Genomic DNA, 23,725 nt, shown 5'->3' on the forward strand with positions numbered 1-23,725 from the left:
GTAGTATTTATGTCTATACAATACAGATTTGCTAATTTGCCCCATGTCAGATAAAACATGCCACTCATTATTCTGGTTCTTTGTAGACCGTCCTTTGACCTGTCAGTGCCGGACCCCTTACCTAAAAGGTTGCAATCTAATGAATAAAATGTGTTTACACTGCTTATGAAAATGGTTTTACATGACATCATGATATCACTTACTTCTCCAATTCGGTAGTAAATCTGATATCTTATTACTGAACTAATGATTAATTTATTATTGAGTAGTGTTTGAAAGATTGCACTACAGCTTGGAGACACCCTAAAACTACATGTTAGTATCACCGCTGTATTAGTATCTATTGATCACACATCCTGAATATGTTGCTCAATGTATAGCTTGAACAAACAGTAATCTTCAGGCTCTTCACCATCAGTACATATTTGTAGGAGGCACTAGTACTTTAAATGATTACTGCTACTTATACCATAAAAGCAAATAAGACTGCATGATGTGGGCGCCACCTAATGGACGAGATGGTATTACTATTTCCAGCAGTGAATCAACCTTCATTCATTCATATCTAACAACAGAATGTGTGGGCAAATCACATTGCTGCAGTTATGGTGTGGATAAGCATATGTTGCAGTTCAAAAAAAAAAAAAAAACTTAATTTTTTTTCTCATCCTGCTTTTCTTCACCTTGCTATGTTTATATCTCAGCAAACGATGGAACTTGAAGAGGAAATTGTTTAAATTTCCAGTCCGGGGCTTGTCTGAACTTGAAATCTGTTTACTGAGTATGGTGAAGAACAAACGCTCTGGGTACCAGTAATTCTCTTTAGATAAATTCTCCTTACCCCTTCAGGTGTGAAAAAGAAAAAGCTTGGGCATATGTGTAAAGCAAGTATAAATGCAGAACTTCCTGCTACACAGTTCAAAATCCCCTGACCCATTCCCATTCACAACACCCCCGCATTATTAGCAATAGTAGAAATGCCAGGTGCTGTCTATACAGTATGAGCAATGCAACTGCATGAGCAGGGACATTCCAAATGGGATCCCATGCTTTTGTCTGCTTTAAGCTACACACAAGGGTCATTAAGGCTGCTTAGTCACTTCATGGTATCTGAATCCTAGTAAGTGTCAATGGTTATATTATTTCATAGGATGCTTTATTATGTAAAGTAATTACCTGCATCTACATGCAAGTAAAATGCATATAATATTTGTCTGACATCCCATGAAATATTTCAATCAAGTACAGTAGGTGAATTTATATCACACTTTACAGCTAAGGCACCGCTGGTAACTTGGGTCACGCTAAGGCTTTCAATGGCATGCTTTTGCTTCATCTAGAACTGATTATTGTAATGCACTTTTTTCTGGTGTCCCAATTGTGTGGTATCCCACTTGCAGCTTGTTCAGTATACCGCCGCTAGAGTTCTTACTAAACTCAGGAAAAGTGAATTCTGACTAAACCCAGGAAAAGTGAACATACTAACCTTGTTTTGGCCTCTTTACTCTGGTTCCCTGTGCAGGATAGAATTGATTTGAAATCTGGGACCATTAGTTTTCAAGTCAAGACAAAAACACACACTTTTATAAAATGGCTTTCTTATCTTAGTGGATTTTAATGTAACTCTAAAAGTGCTGTTTTTGTATTATTATGTGCATATCTGTTATTTAAATGGTGTGACTGTGGCAGTTGTAAGTGTGACATTCTATACAAATGTATTGTGGTTTCTTCTTTTTTTTCTGCTGTGTACTGCACAGTGCTTTGCGATACTTTTGCATTAAAAGCGCTATATAAATGCAATAAATAAATAAATAAATACATTGTTTCTCATTTTGACTTTTTATCTACAATAATGAAGTCTGGGGAATGTTGTTTGACAGTCCAGTTTACAAACAATCTGAGTCTATAAAGCTGCCGGCACCCTGACTGTTATGGATAAGGCATATAGATTCAACATTAGCACACTGTTGGAATGAGTACTGTCCTGTAGGTGTCAGTTCTGCTCACTGGATTCAGACAAGTCCATTTGAAGAAGATGCTGCTCAGAGCATAGCTTCTATTTCTTTACAAAAAACTGCAGTATTCCTTTATTCTGCCTCTGCAGGGCTTCGGAGGTTGTATGACATTTTAGGTTTAAGCCTGTAGAAAAAAAGAAAAAAAAACTGACAGGGAGAAAAACCCATTCACAACTCACAACTGCAGAATATACAGTAAACACACTGCACTGGAGCCATTCTCGAACTGCAATTCTTTAGACAGTCGAGAACGCTGTTCTTATTATCACCCTCTGGTGGACATATTCGACTAAATCACCACACTTGTTTCAGCACATGTGTAAGTCTCAAGCTGATAACTAACCCATCAAAGGTAAGAGCAACAAACCATAAAAAACAGGACAGCGACAGGACTTAATGTGACATAATTTCCACATCATCAGTAATCTAGTAATCAAGTTGCATGTTTATAACTTGAGAGAGGTCCTGATCTGAATGGCCGCCTGGAGTGTTCAGGTCAAGATTGAGGCGCACACAGAGCTCACATACACACTGTATATATATACACACACACACAATAAAACTAAATGCTGGGAACACTGGTTTTCTTACAATAGGCTTTACTGTGTGTTTCTAATATTCTTCCGAGTTTACAGTATGTTCTCTATTTCATTTTCCTGGTTGTAGAGGTGCTAGTCTTCCTGCAATATCGCATGTGGGTAAAACAGCCACTTGGGCAGGCTTGTTTGGTTCTGGTTGATCCAGTAACACGGTGTTACCTACCCTTTAATGATTTGCATCTCTTCGATGGTCTCAGGCATCGGCACTCTGAAACTCTCAGGTATAAGGAGAATGAGAACACCTGACAACATTGTGAGGCTCCCCATCAGAAAGTAAGGCAAATACTTGTCATAGGCACCTGTGTCAGAATACAGACAAAAAAATTTATACGATAGAAAAAAAAAAGTGTGGTCATACACTCTTATCATCTCTGTTACTAAGATACCAAGAATGCACACACTTTGAAACACTTTGAAACTACGTGGTCCCTGGTATCCCACCAGTGAAGGTATTGCCTCGGTGTTGAAGCCTTTCGTTCAGGTGCGCGGTTTCTTACCCAAGTAGATGAAGTATGGACAGATGATGCTGCCCAGTCTGGACCCCATGGAACAGGCTCCCACTGCCATGTTTCTCACTACAGTTGGGTACACTAGTACACAGTGAAGACGTACACTACAGAAAACGCAGCTGTGACGCCAAATTTTCCAACCATCTCTAGCGAAGTAGACACCATTGTTAAACCTGGAATAAAATCCAAATATAATATCAAGAAAGCTGGATAAACATTCAAAACAAAGCTGAAGCTGAAATGTGCTGTACAATCTCCAATAAAGGGTGCCGGGAATGAGACCCAAGCAGAAGCAAATGGGATTCAGACAATGTGGACAAAACTTCACCTTTAAGGTGCTCTTGCTAGTTTTTGGTATTTGCTTCTTTATCCACACTCATTCATAAAATGTCTAGTTAACAAGCATTTTGACAATCATATATTTTTTTTTTATGTATCATCATTTACCTAAAAAATCTCTTCCAAAGCAATGACCTTTAAAAGAAGCTCAGGATAGCTGATTTATCCATAACACTCAATCATAAATACACTGAGAGACTTGTGGTAGACAAACATTTTGACAAGGGGCCTTGTCTAATAAAACTCAACCATTCAGGCAATTGCATTCCACTAACCTTTAGCTATAGGGAAACTTCGAGGAATGCAATAATCACGACCAATCACTTCCCCTTGAAACCACTAGCCATGCTGTTTCATAATGACTTCAGATGGTTCTCAGTATATTAAGGTAAACCTCACTTGGTGGAACAAGATGAATAAAGAAAAGAAGCGCTCCACAGAGGAAGAGTGTGGCAAACATGCTGTACCGCCTCGGAAACCATTGCAGGAGTAACCAGGCGACAACGTACGCCGGGACTTCAGTGGCAGCTGAGAAGAAACAGTTTAAATAGGGGTCCCCATGCAAATTGGGTGTGTTCAAAGACAGGCCAAAGTATCCAACACTTACTGTCATCCTAAAAAAGAAAACAAAAAGAAGAACATGGCAGATGGAAATAGGGCACAACAGTTTGAAAATGCCTGGATACAGAGCCAACAAGGCATGGGAATGTGTCCTGCATTGCAGTACACTAGATTATTTTCCAATGGGGCTGCCCATAGTGTGTACTAATGCAGAACACACTGTATAGCTGCAGTTTATCCCAAAAGAGCCATACATCATGCCAGCGATTCTTGGCAGGGCAGTGCACATCAATTGCTTCAAATCCTTGGTACTCACCACACAGCAAAGAACATAATGGTCATGGTGCAGATGTTTTTGGTCTTTAGGAGATCCAGGATGCTATGGGACTGATTACTTTTAGATGTCCAATCTGATACCTGAAGATCAAAACAGCATTTTTTCTACACACAAACACATATACAACCATATATGTGTGCGTGAGTATAAATATATAATTAAATGAATATTCTGCTCTGTGTGTTTTTGCAGGAATTCACATAATTTTGTTTGATGCACACACATTATCAGGTATGCCAGTACACAATGCAACATTACACACATTCCCATAACATACTTTGACTTTTACGAAGTTAGAAGAGTTAAACATGAAAGATATTCTCCCAAGTGCAGAGGCAAACAAACAACCACACAGCTCGTCTCTCGTCTCAAAAAGGCAGACGAACTTGCTGTAGTCTGCTTTCTTAGTATTTCTCTTTTTCTTGTAACCTACACAGGCTTCCTATTGTGACAGAAACTGAGTCAGCTATTTCTTAAACCAGCAAGATAGAGCTAGAGAATTCAAAAGCAGCAATCAGCTCTGTATCCACTGAGAATCAGGATCCAACAGCATACTCATCAATCACAGAAATACTTCATGAAGAAGAATGCCATGTTATCTGACGAAGGTCGAAACATTGTGGCTAATTATTACAATAGTGAGTTTTCAGTATATCTATGAATATGGATGTAATTATATACATCATAATAAACAAGCATTGACCAGAACAAATGATTTATTGTACAAATTCATCCGATTTACTTCTAAATTGGCAATCATTACTTTCAGAAACAATGCCTGCCCAGCTGAAAGGTCCTAATGGTCCATTTGCTGCTAATCCCAGCTGTGCTTTCATTTTGAAACTTGCATTCGGAAATCAAGTTGTAAGTTGTAATGCTCAGTTTATTTGTACAGTATATTTATGCAACCTTGGCAAAGGTTACTTTAACATAATGTAATTATGTCAAGTAAACTGACACCACCTCAATAGACAGTATAAAGTTACAAAAACCAGTTACAAACCAAAACTGTTGTATAGAAACTCCAGTTTCTGCTACATTGAAGTCACTCAATGCCTGGATTGTCCCAAATGCATATGTGTGACCCTTGTGCAAGGATGAGTGCCGCCCCCTGCTAAACATTCTTAAAGCACCACACTTCCTTTTACTGTGGAATTATGCAGGCCAGCTGTTTAAATTTAAAAAAACCATTGCTCAAATACTGATGGAACTGTACACTACGACAATGAAAAGGTTAAGATATCCTGCAGGGATGGAAATAAGACTCCCATTGCATAGCAGTTTGATCCAGTCCTGGTTTTACAGGGAGTTTAATAAGAAAACACCTGGGCTTGTTACCTATACACAGCGGCTAATCAAGCGCGTATTAAAATCCAGAATGGATGAAACGGCTATGCTTATTTCCACCCCTGTCCAATGGAAAAGTTCCGGTACCTCTCCAGGTTCAAAGATTCTGGTGGGTGCAGCGACCCCATTTTTCCTGGCAGCCTCTTGCAGGATTTCTTCAGCCTCCTCCACTCTGCCCTGCGAGAGCAGCCACCGGGGAGATTCTGGGATGAACCTGCAACACAAACAGCAACCCAGCGTGAAGCCAGCAGCCCAGGAACACACCAGCACAGATATTAGCCGCTGCCTTCAACTGGCTAAGCTATGGTACTGCAACTAAAAACCATGCTTCAAAAAACCAAAAAGAAAAAAGATTAGTACTGTCCTGGCAAATGAAAACCTGTCAATTCTTACAAACTATAGAAACACTTCACATAAAGTCTTCCTATCTACACTGCAATTACTATGTAATTGCATGTGTGACTACATAGTAATAACAAGGTTAATAAAAAATAATGATGTCATTTTCGTCATTGAAACCTACCACCAGAGAGGAATGTAAAGAAACCCAGGGACAGATAAGGCCAGCTGCAGCGTCCTCCAGTCTCTGATGCAGAAAGCAAACAAAGGCAGCAGCATGTAGCCGATCGCAAAGAAAAGGCACACTCCCAGCGTGGAATAGAGAACGCGAGCGGACTTGCCTAAGATTTCGGTTCCTGTTGGGAAGAAAGTAAAGTCAGCTAACTCCGTTCTTGCAGATTGCTTTGCTAGATGTCAGCAGACCTGGGGTCAACTACAACTGCAATTGTGCAATTCAAAATGAATTGCACTTACAATGTAATTGTAATTGTTGTTGAACAGTGGCACATCTGCGTAATTGTAATTATACCACAAAGGTCAATTACACATTTATTTGCCATTCGATCATTATTCTTGTATTTTCAACCACTTTTGATGACCCGGTTTGTTTGAAAAAAAAAAAATTACAATATCTAATGTTTCTGTATTTGTCCCAGTGTTTATTGCTGGGTTATTTAGAATAACTAGAGTAAACACGTTAATGTAGTTGTTTTTATTACTTTTTAGTGTAATTGTATTTAGAATTGCAATTACTGCAGCATAATTGTTACTGTAACTGTAATCGAACACAATAGCATTGTAATTGTAATTGCAGTTTCAGCAAACAAGTCTGCTGTAATTGTAATTGTAATTGTAATTGTAATTATAACTGACCTAAGGTGTGGATGTCAGGGAAATCATCCCCAAACCTGTTTGGGAACCATAGTTCTACAATACCAACACCTCTCTCTTAATAGAGTCTAAGCACTTGTACAAAGACTTGGTACAGTTAAAAAAAAAATAACTTGATTCAGTCATTCCAGAGAGAGATTACAACAGAGAAAATGCTGAATGGATCAAGTTATGCCAGCTAAAAGTTAAAGCTTAATTTGCTTTAACGATTAAATCGTTAGAGCAATTAAGTTAGTGAATCGCCCCCTTTGACACGATCAACTGGACTCCTATAAGCAACATGTTAACTACATCATTTACTACCAAGTCCCTTGTGTAACAACCTTTCCAATAAAACTTATCACAGAAACTAATCTCCGTTGAAGGATGCTGCTTGCAGTTTCCAAAGAACCTCCTGAACTTACAAAAGCCCAATTGGGGTAGATAAGTAAAGGTATAATGGCAGTGCTGTGGGGAAGCGCGTTATTTGGAGTTTCAATGTTACAGAGCAACATGCTACATCTTTTTAAAGTTATTTATATAGTTATCACTGTAGTCCACGGAAGCTTTCTGAGGGCAGGCTTGGACATCCCTGTGAGGCTTTTTATCAGTAAGCAGTTGTTCTAGAGCAAGTGTCATTTGAAGATAATAGAAGAAAAGCGTGTGGTTGTTGTATAATGAGTTATACAAGATGGATCTCATACTGCAGTACATGACGCACATTCTACTTACAGACAAGCAGGCTAGTCTATTTATAACTGACAACTGGCGACACAAAGCCAACACACCCAGTACAAATGCTGCCACGTAGTTGGAGATCTGACCCATCCCCACTATGAAGAACAGCACACAGAATGCCCCCCAGTTTGGAGCCAAGACCTGGATGACGCTGAAGCAAGTTTGAACTCCCATGGTCCCAAACAGTACTACCTTCCTCCCATATCTACACAAAAAGTGAAAAAATAATATTGCATTTAGCAATAAGACACACAGCTCCTATGCAAGCTCGTAGTTACAAAATGTTTTTTATATAGTGATAGTATGTTATATGTTAAACAAGGCTTGTTCTCTCTTGACCATTTATTACTGGTGTCAATCGCCTCTTTACACCTGAACTAAGCAACGGCTATTACCAGGCTACCGAACAGTGGATGTAAGGAACATTTCTGCATGGAGTTGGACCAGGAGGAGTCGCTACATGAGCTAAACTAAGCTCAGGTGATTAACAATCCGCGCGAGTGCAAAAGCTGATGAGAACTCAGCCAAGATCAAGTCTTCATGATCACAGTTCCAACCAGCAGGCTCCTGGTGAAACGGCTCACCCTGCACTGCACCAGTGCCTTTCCTGGATGAGCCGCTGAACAGTGGAGAAACATATATATTTGGGGATTTGATGTGGTGCCCTGCATTATTTCATATTTGTAAAATTAATCAATAACTAAATAAATCAATAAAGAAATAATGGGGAATGCCGTTCTGTCAGAGTACCTGTCTGACAACTGTCCAGATATAAAGGATCCACACAGCACCCCCAAGTAGAAGATTGAAGTAGTAAGAGGTATTTTCCAGTCATTGCCGCACACAAGGTCCCACTGCAACAGACAGAAGAGGAGCAGGGCTCAGTTACAAGACCCAGACCTAAACTGAGCCTGGACAACTCTGAACATTGGGACTGGGGCCCATTCACTACCTTTATATAATAATAACCAACATGTTAGAACATTAATAAAGGAAACACACAACATCTCACCTCTCAATATGATCACAAGCCTCTCTTTTCTGATGAAGATCTTTTTGCTCGCATTTAACACCTATATTTGTAATATGCAGGTATTTTAAAACTGTAGATAACAAAATAAAAAAAAAAAAAAAGTTCTTGCTGTTTCCTGGTTCCCAATCACATTGGTAACAAAGCACTCTGAAAACAATGGAACCTGCTGTCTTGGTTTGGTCAGAGTAAAAGGAAAACAAAGGGTTCATCAAAATGGGATTAAGAAAACTTAAGTAGCTTGGTACTTATTGAAAGCCGAGAAGTTACATTTGCAAAACATTTTCATACACAGGAAAAACACAACAGCCACTGTTGGTGAATTACATTCTGGGATCCTATCCTAAAGCTATATATATATATATATATATATATATATATATATATATATATATATATATATATATATATATATATATATATATATTATTCCAGGAACTTTTTTCACATGAATATTACATTTTGCCATTCTCTCTGCTAAAATTTGAAATAGTGTGTGCCAAATGAGTTACTTTTTGTATCAATAAGCATTTTGAATGATTGGTGACGTTAGATTTTGATCAAAGTTTGCAATGTATTAATCATTGATTGTGCGTACTGTCTTAAGTGCTTAGTTTGTCATGCAATATCTCAAATATTCCAAGGTAAAATGTTACTATATTCTTCAGTCTAGCATTGGGGACAGTGTAGTATAAGAGTCAAATAAAAAAATATGATGAAAATTTTGATTTTTTAAGATACCGTGCGACATAATATTAAAATAAGTGCCTACTTTGGCTGCAACATCTTAAATTTTCCACAACCTTGCTATAAAAATGAAGTGAGAAAACACCCTGGAACAGATTTGTTTAGATAGCTAGTGCCAAAATTTGTTATCTTTATCAACTGTTTATAGTGTTTTATGAAGCAGCTGCCTAGTTTGGCACTAGATTTTAAAGTAAATTAATAAAAATAGAAATATGGCAAAAAAAAAAAAAAAAAATGAAAAAGACAGATTATTATTATTTTTAAAATATCTACACAAGATTTATATTGTCATATCTGAATGTTTAGATGAAAAACGTATTTATTGAATGGCATATTTACAGAAAAAAACGAACACAAAAAAAATTATATAAAGCTTAAACCGTCCCACTCTACCCCTGATATTACAGAGGCACATTCTTTTTCTCGTTTGGTGTTAACGTTATAAAATATAACGGGCGTCTCCCGAGTCAGAAATGAGACCCCCTACTCACCTGCGTTACTATAGTGGATATGTACGTCTCTTGGCTGTATTTCCACCCATCGAGACAACGCTCCTGCTTTATCTCGGTGACGTTTACATCCACATCTGGCAGGTAATTCATAGCGGACAGGTTGCGGATCACGCTCAGGCTGTATCTTTTGCATTTACTGAACTGCAATTTCCCATTCACTTCCTCCAAAGGAATACTCACGTTTCTCCACTGAAAACTAATATTGTCATTTGTGGGTATATGACACCAGTGACTTGGCGTGTCAGCGAGGAAAACGACAGATAGACCATTAAACCCGTTGGGAATGATGCTGGAACTCAGTAAAAAGAAAATCGCCCTTTGAAAGGGTCCCAATTCACCCAAAAAATAAGTAATTTCATCATAACCTCTTGTCATAGTGACACGGACGACAGTGCCGTTGTTATATTATTAGTGATACTGCCTGTTACTGTGTTCCTCATACTTTACAAGGTCGGCGGGGAATCAGCAAAGCAGCGGTTCTCAAACTTGGGCGCACCCCCCAAGGGAGGCGCGAGCTGCGTGTCTTTTTTTTGGGGGGGGGGGGACGCCGGTACTATGTGGATTATTGTGTTGTTGTATTGTTGTTGTTTTATTGAGGGTGGTTAGCTCTCTCTTTGTATTAGTGTTTGCACTAGTTAGATGTACCTGTGCTGGACCTGCAGGCACAAAGTGATTAAACTAAACTAAACACATTTTAAGTAATTATCTTCAAAATTCAACCAGCGTCTTTATTGCTCAGTAGTGTATTGCCAGCAATACAATAGAAAACCTGATCCAAACAAGCTGAGCAGAAGTTGGTGGTGGAGCTTCTACAAACCCATACTGGCTGATCTTGTCTTAATTACGTGTGTCCCGTGTAGGCCACTAGAACTCAAGAGCAGCTTGAAAAACACTTTGACAGGCTTCAAGCAGCATTGAGTACCAAAGCATTACAACATGCTTCTGTGTACATCAAATGTGCAAGTGGCAGATGGGCAGTCTCTTGATTTTCTGATAAACCATAAAACATGTTAGCTTGTGTTACCTTTGAGATGAGTTTGCTAAAAAAAAAAAAAAAAGTATGAATAGCTTACATTGCTATTAATAATAAACCAAGCTAACCAGTTATCTTTCTTTTTCATTGTATTTAACTGCAGCTATCAACTGTCCACTAGGTGGCATAAGAATACCGGTTAGAAAAAAAGGTTCATTTGAAATAAGCCTTGTTTGAATGTCGGTTTTTGGTGCATTATTGATTGATTAACAGAAAAAGCCAAACAGATAATCCTTTCTAGCCAATAAGAGTTGTGAAGATTTATATAAATAAAGACCCATTTTCTGTGAGAAACTTTTGTTGAAAAAATGTAACAGCAAAGCATCAGAGCGTGTGCAACGCTCACGTTTTCTGGAACAGTTAGTAAGCATGTCAAGAGGGGAGTCATACAGATCAGGGGTCGAAACACGCCTCCCCTTTCATATCCATTCCTGGTTTTAATACAAGTTTAATAAGACACACAAACTGGAAGTAAAAACTGGAATGGGTAAAGCCGCTATGCAGTAGGAGTTGTATTTTCCATCCCTGCATAGCACACATAATTAGATATTAAACAGGTAAGATACTGAAAGAATAATTTCAATTTAAATGTAATAATAGAGCAGTGCAGATGGTAGAAATGATCCCTTTAGAGGAATAGAGCATTGGTTCTGTTACAGCTTACTTGGGTAGACATGCTCTGTACCGTCTTGTATTTCCCATACCCTGTGATCAATTGTACTTTCCAGGAAAGAAGTTCTTGGTTAGATTATCATGCTATACAGTAGACTTTGAGAGGAAAGATTTGCTGGGAGGCGACAAAAAAATGTTTGTCAATCACACAAAAAGGACTTCTGTCTTAGAGAAGAAAACAAAAATTGTATGAGTCAGTCATATTTCAGTCTTTTATAAAAAATTATTAAAAAAAAAAAACATTCTGTCACAGCAGCAATGCTAAAAGAAACTTAGTAAATTCAACGATAAGCATATCCACTGTTATTGAAGACATTTAAAAATGACTTTTAGTCGAAACACGGATCATTGAATTTATGAAGTTTCGTTTAGTGTTTCTAAATGTGAAACTATTGAGTGTTTTATTCATTACATGATAACAAAACAATTTTTTTATGCATGTCCTTATCTACTGTTGAATAATAGATAGTCCTTCATGCAGTATGCTTTTGCAAAGGGTGATAAACCAATTTGGTATCTATTACAGCAGTAAAGTAAAATATATATATATATACTGTAGAACGAAGCAACTTGCCACAAGATGGTCAGACTGCCAGTACCAACACTGGATATAAGGAACTCACGCGCATGTCCCGATTGCACTATACAGCAGCTTGGAATGCATTTACAGGAGATTGCCTCCTTCAGTTTGAACAGGAAAGTGGCAGAGTGACGTTATAACGCCCCTCAAAGCATGCTATAAAATATTTTAGTTTGGCACAAGCACTCTGCAGAAATTGTGTTTGGCCTAAACATGAAGTCTAATCAACTGTTTCTGCGACTTGTCTACAATGCAGTGTTAGTAAACAAAATATGATACAATAAGGTTTAGTTTCTCCTTGATGAGAACATGTGTTAACATAACAGACTACAGAACTCTGTTTGTCATAGAAACCTTTATATTTAACTTGTGTCTTTTTTTTTTTTTTGCTGTTTTAGAAAAAAGAACCAGTATAAAAAGGTTTGTGAGTTTGGTCCGAAAGCATGCCTTTTGATGCGGTTTTAAAAGCAACGCTTCTGTGTGGTTAGTTTTACTCTTGCTTTTGCACTTATTTTTTAGAAAATCTTGTGTTGATGTCTGGAGCAGAATGTTACTCGTCATCGCAGCATGTAGGTGTGAGAACTGCAGACGTAGTTTGCCAGCAGGCTGTGGCAGAAGATATTGTCCTTTGCTTGGCAGCGATTTGGAAACGTGGTGTGCTGTGGGTTTATAGATCGCAGGCAGGATACCACTATGCTGCAAACACAACAGTTTAGGTTCTCAAAGCTAAACAACTCAGACAAGGGATTTGAAAATAGTCAATATTGCAGTAGACGGTAATTTGTAAATTGCAAGTCCTCAGCAAAAGTGCTGAAATATATATATATATCCCAAAAGCATACAGACATGAGCTGGAATAATAATACAATCACAACCCACAACACTTGTATTTAAGTTCAGAAGGGAGAAACAGACCCCAGAATGAATAATAATATTTATTAAAGCCACATTGCAACCTCCTGCTGTGGCTGAATTAATACTTTTGCAGCAGATTGACCTCAAATTCTTGTATCCCGTACAGGCCTAATTTATCTATACCTTGAAAACAGCCTCATGCAACACTAAAACCATTCATCATTTGTTCTCTTCCTGGAAATTAGCTGACTTATGAAGCTTGCGATGCAGTGTCAAATGACCTGATATATGAAACAGACACTTCTAGAAAGACAAACCTCCTCTTAATTAATGCCGGGCCAATGAGCTGAACTCCTAAATTCAACTTCATGCAGAATATATAATGTATTATACATTCAAGGAAATGTTGTTCATTTATGAATAGCCATTATACAAAAACGTGATACAGGGGACATTTGTGTAGTGATTGGACTGGATGGCAGATTGAGAACTGCAGATGGAACCAGCAGATTCAATTTGATATTGGAACGATATTTGTTTTTACTGACACAGGTCTTTCTCTCTTCTGATTTATGGAGCATTCCGGCTATCGTTTACAACAGGATAACACTTTTTTCTTTCTTTCTTGAGAAGTTCAAGGACCATTGGAAGAGTTATCAGTTTGGCCCAGCTGACAAAAAAAGCAGTAACTAGTAAACATTCATAAACAGTAAAGCAGGGAGACAGCTGGACCTGTGATATATGGGGGATGAACTGTAACAAGACATGACTCATTGGCATTGGCTCCAATTATAGAAAAAAAAAGGAGATGGCTGTTTTTTTATATCGAGTAATCCTGTAATCAGGTCCATGTGTCAGTGCCTACATGTTTTCCGAATGAACAGCCTTGAGCACGTGTTTAAAAATTCCTAACAACAATGACTTTATGATTTAAAATGACATAAATGAATAAAGAACCCTTGTTTTCTTGCTGTATTTTGCTATATAGAGTCAGTGCCATAATGTACTGCAAAACCCCAACGGTTTCATTTTAGGCTTGCAAAATGTGCCACAATTACATCATTTGGACACCGGGTGGCATTGTGTATTAAATGAAAACCCTATTCAAAACATTTTTTGAAGTAGAGGTAAATGTGAGTAAGTGTAAGGACCTTATAGTATGTGTGCACCACTATTAAGTAATACAGTGTGATTGTTTCTATCTATCTAAAAACCTGTAGATACTCAGTCGTAAGATGTGTGGCAGTGTTAAACGTTTTAATGAGAAGTGTTCGTCAATGTAACTGTTTATTTATTTAGACACAGTGGCCCATTTCATTTTCTTGAAATGCGGTAGTGGATCAGTCTTAAAGAATAAGCAAACAAAAGAGTAATGTTTCATCAGAGCCGTATTTATACAGCAGGTCCTATTAAAATGGTTCAATCAGAACTCACTAAGTGCCGTGCCTGCCGCTACATCAGAAGACCACTTTGAATCTGAATCCTAATTGTCTGACATTACTGGACGTTTCAAAAAGTCAACTAGTAAAACAGTTGAATGCTGTCAGCAACATCTGCTACTGCCTGGTAAAAATGAGACAGTGTAGGATTGATTGCAACGATTCCACGAACCACTGCGGGCTGTGCTGGGTCAGGAGTATGGTTACTACAGACTGTTCAGGCTGCCAGATTTATCTAGAAAAGCCAAACAGGAAAGAGATGCTGCGATAGCCTTCACAGATTATTTCAATTATACCATGCAGCATATATATGTTGGCAAAAAAAAAAAAAAAAACAAAAATAAATAAAATAATGATAGTCAATGTTATCCGAGGAAACAAGAAACCATAATAATATGAAATGGCTGGAAATGAGAAGCTCTGTAAGGCATTTGGAACTGAAGCAAAAAAAAAAAAAAAGAGAGGAATATTATAAATGTAATGTTGGCCTTTCAAATTGTATGTACTCTGTTGAAGGCAGTCTAAATAAGGCCCAGGATTATTGAGTAAGCCATTACACTCTATTTCTATGAAGCCATTGGGTTTATAAGATACACAATGTGCTGACAACGGACAACACACACTAAGCTTGCTGTTACTTGCATAGAATTTTATTGGATCTCATTTGGCCTACTGTCCAGTGGATACAAGAGCAGGCGGCCAGACCCTTTGGAATTGAGCCTCTCGGAGGTGTCCCCAGTTAACTTGACCCGCAGCAATGGAGAGCTGGATGGAGAATGCACACTTACCTTTAATACACAACTGCCTTCTTTTATTTTTACTCACACTCTCCAAGATCGACCCACGCTAAGAGCTTTCATTTCATTCCTGCAGGACATTTGAGGTTTTTAATCAAAACAATATTTACTGTCTTCTCTAAAACAGGGTGATTTAAATACAGCAGTCAGCCGAGTTAGCCGGACTGCAGGTCTGGAGGCATACCTCCTTGCATCCGGCCCCCCGTGTCTCAGAAGCTACTGGAAGCAGGGTTGTTTCTGGGCAACACTTGGATGAATGACCTTGTAATGATCCCTTTAAGAACTGTTTAGGGCATATACCTTTAGTAAATGCCACTTATTAATGTTGGGGTTGCCCGGTCCAGCTCTGTTCAGTCTGAGGGAGCAATGATACTGCTCCTCAGTAAGGATGGAAGAGAAGGGTAAAAAGACTACTGTAACAAGGCTCGTTAGGGTTAGGTTAATGCTCAATGTTTGTGTCGTATGAAACCGACAAATCTGCTGGACTATGTGTAGTTCTCAAGCAGTGAAATAAATGTGAGATGAATGGTGAAGGCCTGCAGTCCTGTGAGTGAATCCAGAGTGTTTGTCCTGGGGATCGGCGTACAGCCCAACCATTGACCTCCACCCACAGAAAAGACGCCTTATTGTACAACCTCCAAGAAACCTATAATACAGTTGGGTGGTGTTTTGTTAATGAACACTTTTTTTTGTGAGATGGAGGTCAGCAAATGTAACAATTTGTTTTCAGTTCATGAAACTTTCCTTAGTTTATTTTCATTTTTCCAGCACTGTTTAACCCAAGGGAATATTTATAAATATTCCTTGAAAATGCTGTCTAAAACAGTCCTTAACCGCTTTGTGAATAGGACCCCCTGCATCAAGACTGGCATATCAATCGATTCACCAAACATGTTGCAGAATTATCCTTGTTTTAAAAAAAATGATAATAAATGTGGGGAAATTGTGTATGTTTTGTGGGCATGCACACCCGATTGCACCATTATGAATAAGACCAGTGGTATTAACACTAATTTCCTGGACATTTTCCATAGATTTAGTGGACAAGAAAGTCTAATCACTGCTAAATGCAGGGACCCTACTGTGCACATTAGCAGGTAACAAAATAAATATGTGGATAAGAAGCTACTCTCCAAAACTAAATCTAATTAAAGGTGAGAATCTACACTGTTTACAAAATTATCTACAATTACAGAAACAGTAAAACACTTTTCATGCTGTTTCTGTGAATTTTTAGGCATATACTAAAAATAGACTTCAATGTTACAGATAAACTGCTGCTTTAATCTGTAATTTATTTAACAGCCTACGCAGTGTACAGTGGATTCATACATTCCTAGGTTGAGAAATGAAAAGTGCTTTCAGGCAATCAATAATTTTTGAGTATTTCATCTATTCTCGTGTCAGGATCGCAGCCACAGAGTTCTGGAAGAAGATTCTTCATTGACATGTGATAACTGATGAATGCTTTTTTTTAAATTGAAAGTATTTTAACGAGTGCTTCTTTCCATGACAATTTTCATCTCCTGCCCACGTACTGTTGGCTGAAAGTGACTTCATGCTTTAAATTCACATTATATTGATGCAGTTTTAGCAAAGTGGTCTTTAGAAGAACCCACAACATCAGTGCATACCCTGCTGATTGTGTCATGTTAACTGAACTATAGTTAAGCAACCCATGTAATTTAACGAGTAGCATACTGAATCTATAGTTCAGACCTATAGTTTTGGAAACATTCTTTCTGTCTGTTCAGTTTTCTCGGCTGTGTAAATAAAATGAAGATAAATAGCTAATTTGTTAGGATGTTCCCAGATAGTCTTGTTGAGACACTTTGTGGTTGCCTTGCTACCCACAAAAGTACACTTGCATAATAATTATTCAAATTAGTCCACTAGAAAAATATTTCCACCTTCATCTGTATCTTACCATGAATAAATACAATGCATTTTCACAGTTTATCATGCTTTACCGTACCTCTCTGTAATCACCATGCATTTAAATTGCTGCTGTGTAGTTCATTTTGTCATAGCACAGCAAGGCAGAAAAACTGTTTCGCAGTCCGGTAAACCATTTTAAAATTGATTTTGTACAGTTTACTTTTACCATGGTGTTCCTCAGAATTTTTCTTTTAAAGAAAGGCATGTACACAACAGTCTTGTTGTAACATGTTTTATTTCCAGTAAATGACTGCTATTGCTACTAACACAGTAGCTTAGGTTTGATGTTATTCATTGCAGCCGGTCTGCAGGCATAGTGTTAATTTTATCAGGCTTTCTGTGGCCCTTTTGACTCTTGGAAGCCGTTGCTCAAACACTGTAAAAACAGTGACACCTAGGTTAGGGAACCAAAGGCACAGTGCCCTTGTGATTCTTTTGCAATTGGTGGATACCTATGGGTCAATCCTAACAATTTAACAGTGCGGGACAGCCGAGCCAGACGCTTCCTGACTCCAAAATGAATCTACTGAAGACAGGTTCATTTTGTTAGTTCAGAGCAGCTGTAGAATTAAGCTGTGAATCAACTAGCTATTTGGAATCAACCAGAAGATATACTTCAATAAACAAGCTGTTGCTTGGTTGTGTGCTTGGAGTTCTGTATGTATGGCACACTGCTGTCTCCTTGATTGCACTGCCTGGGAGAGGCCATTTGAAAGCTGCAGGGTTTCTAAACAGGAATGCACCAGGGATTTGGCATAGCTCTAGAGAGACATTCATTTTGCTCTAAATGTAGCGGCTCCCCTTTTCACAAGACCTTAAAGACTATGTGTTAATGAACATTGATTAAAAAAATGAGAATAATCCTCTAAACCCCTCTGAAACAAATGAAGAGTTGTCAAACTACAGTACAAACCTGAGTCAAACGGCTGATGGCTTGAAACTGTTGTCTAAATGTGAGGCAAAAAAAGGACACCCCCCCCCCCACACACACACATTGAACAGTTTAGATACATGCTTTGCTTTTCTTTGTTTCTCTTTCCAAAACTTCTGTCCTGCAGCTTTGGAATTCTACGTTGTCGAGTCTGGTGGTCTGATTATTTGTTTCTGAATGTTTATGAAGTTGGGAGTCTGGCTGTCCCTTATGGTTAGAATGTTCCTTGTAGCTCTGTATCAAATTCTTTGGGATTCATTTTAGCAGATAGGGCTTATCAGCTCTGGATCCTGCCAATTCACTTTTTTTTTTTTTTGTTAGCTATGATGAAGATTTCATTGTAAGTTTAATTGAAGGCCATTGTGGTGTGGCTTTAAGTAGATGCCAATTTTAAAAATAAGCCTATTTTGTGATGACTGATGCTTTGATAAAATGAGCTTCTCACCCATTCAAGGTCACTTTCTACAGTGCATGACAAGGCCATGTTTTTATATAAGGAAGAATGCTGCTAAACACTATAGAACTAGTACAATGCTGAACATTCCAGCACAAGTATGCACGAACTAACATATTATTAACCTTTGAATTCATGTTAAGAAGCATTTATGGTCGTGTTCCAGTATATTCCACACTCATTGCAGGTTAATGCACCTCTTTTGAGGTGTGTCTTGTTTTTCACAGTCTGTCTTAAACACTGACCTTGTATGGTTTTGACAGCTTTTGTGAGACTAAATGGAAAAGTCAAGTGGCAGAATGAATGGAATGGAACCCTGGAAGTGCTGTACAAGGTAATAGCTATTGCATGCAAAGCCATATCCTTACAAAGAAAAGCAGGAAAGTTATCAAGAAGGAGTGATTACCGGTGTAAACCCTACCAGAATATTCCAGTAACAACTTGAACGCCCTTGAAAATCAAACAGAAAAACAACAGCGCCTAGATTAATGGAATTAACAGCATTTGCAGACGTGACATCTCATGTAGTTTTTTTTTTATATATTCCCAAATTATGATCTTTTATGATCTAATATGATCTTTGTAGTCATTTCCTATATAATTGTATCAGTGTTGTTTGACAAATGTTTCCACAAGAAGTCTGTATCAACAGGCTGTGGTATAATAGGTACAGTATAACCAATGGTCTAGGAACAAGATCTGTTTTGAGAGCAGAGATTATTAATAAACAAAACACTATATAATTATCTTCAGCACAAAAATGTACCTTAGGCCAGAAGAAGCATCTCTTGAACCTGAATGATGAGTTTTCAAAATAAAAACAAAAAATCAACAAGCTCCAACTAGCTGTAAACCACCTCTGACCATTGTGAGCAAACTCCTGTACAGCAATTTTCACAAGCCCTGCCATTAGAAAGATCACGATGCAGCAGACTTGATGACGCCTGTGGATTTGGCTGCACAGCCTATTGGCTGCTCTTCTGACAGTGCTGGCCATAGGAGTAATAATGAAAGTTAAGTCAAGGAGCTGGTCCCACACAACAAAACAAATCCTCAACTGTTCACTTCCTATCACATGTGTCACTCAAGAGAGGAATGTTAACACATACAAAAGAAAAAGAAGACACCTGGATCTGAGAGAGACAACAACACACAACTTTGAAAAATCTGAAATAACAGCAAGGGTTCTTGCAAGGTCAGTAAAATAAGAGCGGGATGGAGTTGTAGAGAAGTGCTTTGTTTTGCGCAGGAACTTTATGTAAATATAATACTGGTTAAGATTCCCTTTGATCTGATGTCCTACCATCTCTGCTGATCCTCATTTATCCAGTTGTCATTCTTCACAAACCTGGGCTGAGTCTTCAAGAACTTGATTCACATATGCTGTGTTCCCATCTTCCACTCTGATTGAGTTTAAAGCGATCAGCATTTGAGTTACATCAGCGTGATTTGAAGTAGAGCTCCAAGTTTAAAATACTTCTAGAAAGAATTGTAGATGAGTGGAGATTGAACCGGTGGCAGGCCCAGTTTGCTACTGGAACGAGATGAGGTTGAATTTTAAAGCTTTCACGGTGCAGATGGAAACAATTTAAGAGTCAACTAATTGGATTCGACCACAGATCTTGTTAGCCACTGATCTATGGCAACTTTTTATCAAATGGTCTGTAACCTCAGATTACACAATGCAGTTCTCTATTCGAAGCTGAAGGCTCCTTAGCACAGCAGTGAATTGAAGGTTTGTTATGGTGACTGGCAGGCTGACAATCTGATAAAGCCATACAATATGCACAATGAACTGATAAGCATCCAGATTGGAGTTTGCAGCTGAAAAACAACATTATTACCTCAACTGGGCAGCTTATTCACTCTGAATGTGTGAAAAGAAAAGAAAAACATTGAATACTCTTTGTTTAGTTCTTTCTTCTTCTTCTTTGTACATCTGTGGTACCATAACAAAGGTTTAATTTTAAATTCTTCATTCTACAAAATTCCAATGGTAAATCAATAACTTGTTGAATAGGAACAATCAAAGCTGTTTGTTTGGTTTTTCTCAAGTGCTTGGCTGAGCTGGTTTATAAGATTTTCTGTTCAAGCACATTGCGAAGGTCTGTTTTTTTTTTTTTTTTTTTTTTTTTTTCTGGGGTTATACAGCAATGAAATGTATGTCTTTCTGCAGTCTAAGACACATCCAAAGTGTATATTTGGAAACCTTAAGTCAATACTGAAGTGATGATGTAAAACACATAACAAACTCTTCTGCTATTATTAAACAAGTTTTGAAGTTTACATAAATGTAGAAGGACAAGTTTCTTAAAGCCACTGAAACAGCTGTCTTATGGATTTGGCATTGTTCATATTATGTAAACAGACTTTTGAATTACACACAATATTTCTACTTTAAAATGACAATATACTCCTAGTTGATGAATAAATCCATTGAGAATCACTGTAATATACATTAGGGTGGTTTCAATAATCCAGATTAGCACTGATTTTGGGACTAGTAGTCATGCATAACAATTTGTTTTAAAATGCTGAACACCTTGAGAAAGACAGACTTATAATCGAACATTTCTCATTAACTTTATTTTGTTTAATTTAATATTTCTTAAAATTCAGAAGTCTAAGATTAGTGCTAATCAGAATCCATGCAACCAGTGGAGAGTGATTTTAACTTTAATCTGGTTTATATTACCCCTCTAAAGCAGGTCCCATCAACAAGTTGTTAATATTGTAAAACATGAGTGTAAAATTATTTCAGTGATTAACAGTTTATATATTTTCTTTTTTTATAATACCTTGTTGTGCATGATTTTGCATGAGAGCAAACCTTTGCAAATCTGGCTAGTTGTCTTAAAAACATTCAACAGCAGGGCAGCAAAGAAACATACTTTATGTTCATAATTTCATAGAAGAAGTCATGATGCAATCACCACTGACAGACAACTCAAAAGAAATGTGATTTTTGACCATTTTCCAGGAGTTCAGTTACAACTATATTCTGTTGTATGCGAGCTGTTAGATGACAAATTGAGCAAAATGGAAAGGGTCCAGGAAAAATACAACACAGGATATTATTTTGCGGCTCAATGTCCATGTTTTATATTCTTTAAGGTGGGCTGCTTTATGACTTATTAAAACATGCTTGACAACATTTGGAAAACCTTTTACAAGAAACCTACTTAAAAGACATGCTGTCCTGTAAAAAACAACAACAACAACAACAAAAAAAAACAATTCTGATGAACTAATATATGCCGTTATGATTTCATTTTAAGAGCAGCTCTTGTGCAGCTGATATAGCAGTTCTCTTACATAATGTACTCTTTCTTTAACTTGTTTTAAAATCCAGGTTAACAGCACCCCTGAGGACTCTGGTGTACCTGCTTTACCTAGAGAAGACATGTATGGAGGCCACTGGAAAGCTTTAGTTTTAAAAAGTCAACAGGATATGAAAGAGAACATGATATGCAAAGTAAACAAGAAGAAGATGACAATAATTAAGATGACTCTGGTGTTTTATACTCATACCTAGTGTCTTTTTACTATTACTATGCCTGACCTCAGGATATTTAACAAACTGTTCACAGAAGAAAAACTTTACAGGATGTGAAGCACTCCTCTGTTTATCATAGAAAAGCCAAATATCTCTAAAACCAGCATATACTTCACAGCTCTGTATATACTGTGACACACATCCTTCAGCCATGAATAAACTGTCCAGTTACTATTAATAAGTTAAAATCAATAAATAATCCTAAAGAATCTGCTAGACAAGTGAAAACAAGGCACAACTGCGCTGCTTTAAAGAGTTTGCTTTTCTTCAGTAAGACTGTAGGGTGACCGGTCGGTGTGCTACAAAGAAACGTGAAATGCAATCCAAAAATGGGAAAAGTGAACACGTGTTACAGATGCTGGTGTTTCACGGACAGATCATCAAACCATTATGAGGGATTATTTAGGCATCTTAAACTAAAGCTTAATGTAACATTTAAGTGCACCTTCAATGTGTGGTGTATTGGGTGAGCTTGTCAAACTCCCTCCCTACTCACCTATGGAAAATGAGGTAGACTGAATGAGGAAGTTGGCAGGAAAACAAGGGGATCTGTTCCAGTCATTATATAATCATGACACAAATCTAAATGGTATATAATGTTACAAATCGGATTGCTTTATTTAAGAGATTTGAAGTCATTTTATTGGTGCCACTGCATAATGTAGAGAGACAGTATAACACTGATTTATAGGAGAGTTTGAGGACTTAGGGTCTGCAAATTGAGTTTTGGACTGCATTATTTGTCAATGCTTTCACTTTGTGCAGTACAAGAAGACAAAGCAACAGTGGGAAAATGGAACAAACCGCTAAAACAGACACCGTCTTTGCAGTCATGTGCTACATTCTCTCTGTTTTTAAAAGCACTGTTCACAAAAAAATGCTTTAATAATAATGGGAAAAAAAGGTTAAGCACTTCAGTTCCATCCTGAGCACCTTGCAACTCCAGCCGATCTGATTGTTATCCACCTTTTCAAGAATTATCAACGCCAACGCCAGAAGGGGCCTGCTAGCATGCAGGAGGTGAGCCTATACACTTACTTTTAATAACAGAAAAAGTCCTAAAATTACAAAATAGCTGCAATCCTCCCACCTCCTATTTAGTTTATCAGTAAAAAGAGGCACGTTTCTAATTTAAGGCATATTTAAGAGCATGTTGAAATCTGAAATCAGTGCTAGCAGGCTTAGTATGCATCTAGGGGTCAATATGAATGGGATGGTAATGATTTATAGCGTTTTGTTCAATGGCAAACAGGTCAGCTGTCCGTTCAGATCTTGGACTCTCCTAAACAAGATGAACTGGATTGGTGAAAGGCACGAAAAGACCAGTAAATGAGTCTCCAGCACCCCTCGATCACTTTTTGTGAAAAAAAAGGTATAAAACCTACTACAAATTCTATGGTGAAATTCACTATTCCACTGAATACAAGTTATGTAGTTTAACAGATGTTCCAACCCGGATAAAATAACCAAGGAAACTTGCTTGAAAATAAATTAAGCAGAACAAAAAAAAATAAATGTCTTTGTTAG

At 37.7% G+C, this 23,725-nt stretch overlaps 1 pseudogene; it reads right to left on the reverse strand.

Moving 5' to 3' along the window:
* Positions 1-1,832: 1,832 nt before the first annotated feature.
* Positions 1,833-10,337, reverse strand: LOC121324876 (annotated as a pseudogene).
* Between the last annotated feature and the right edge of the window lie 13,388 nt (positions 10,338-23,725).

The sequence above is a fragment of the Polyodon spathula genome, chromosome 12, assembly GCF_017654505.1.
Source record: "Polyodon spathula isolate WHYD16114869_AA chromosome 12, ASM1765450v1, whole genome shotgun sequence".
NCBI classification, from domain to species: domain Eukaryota; kingdom Metazoa; phylum Chordata; class Actinopteri; order Acipenseriformes; family Polyodontidae; genus Polyodon; species Polyodon spathula.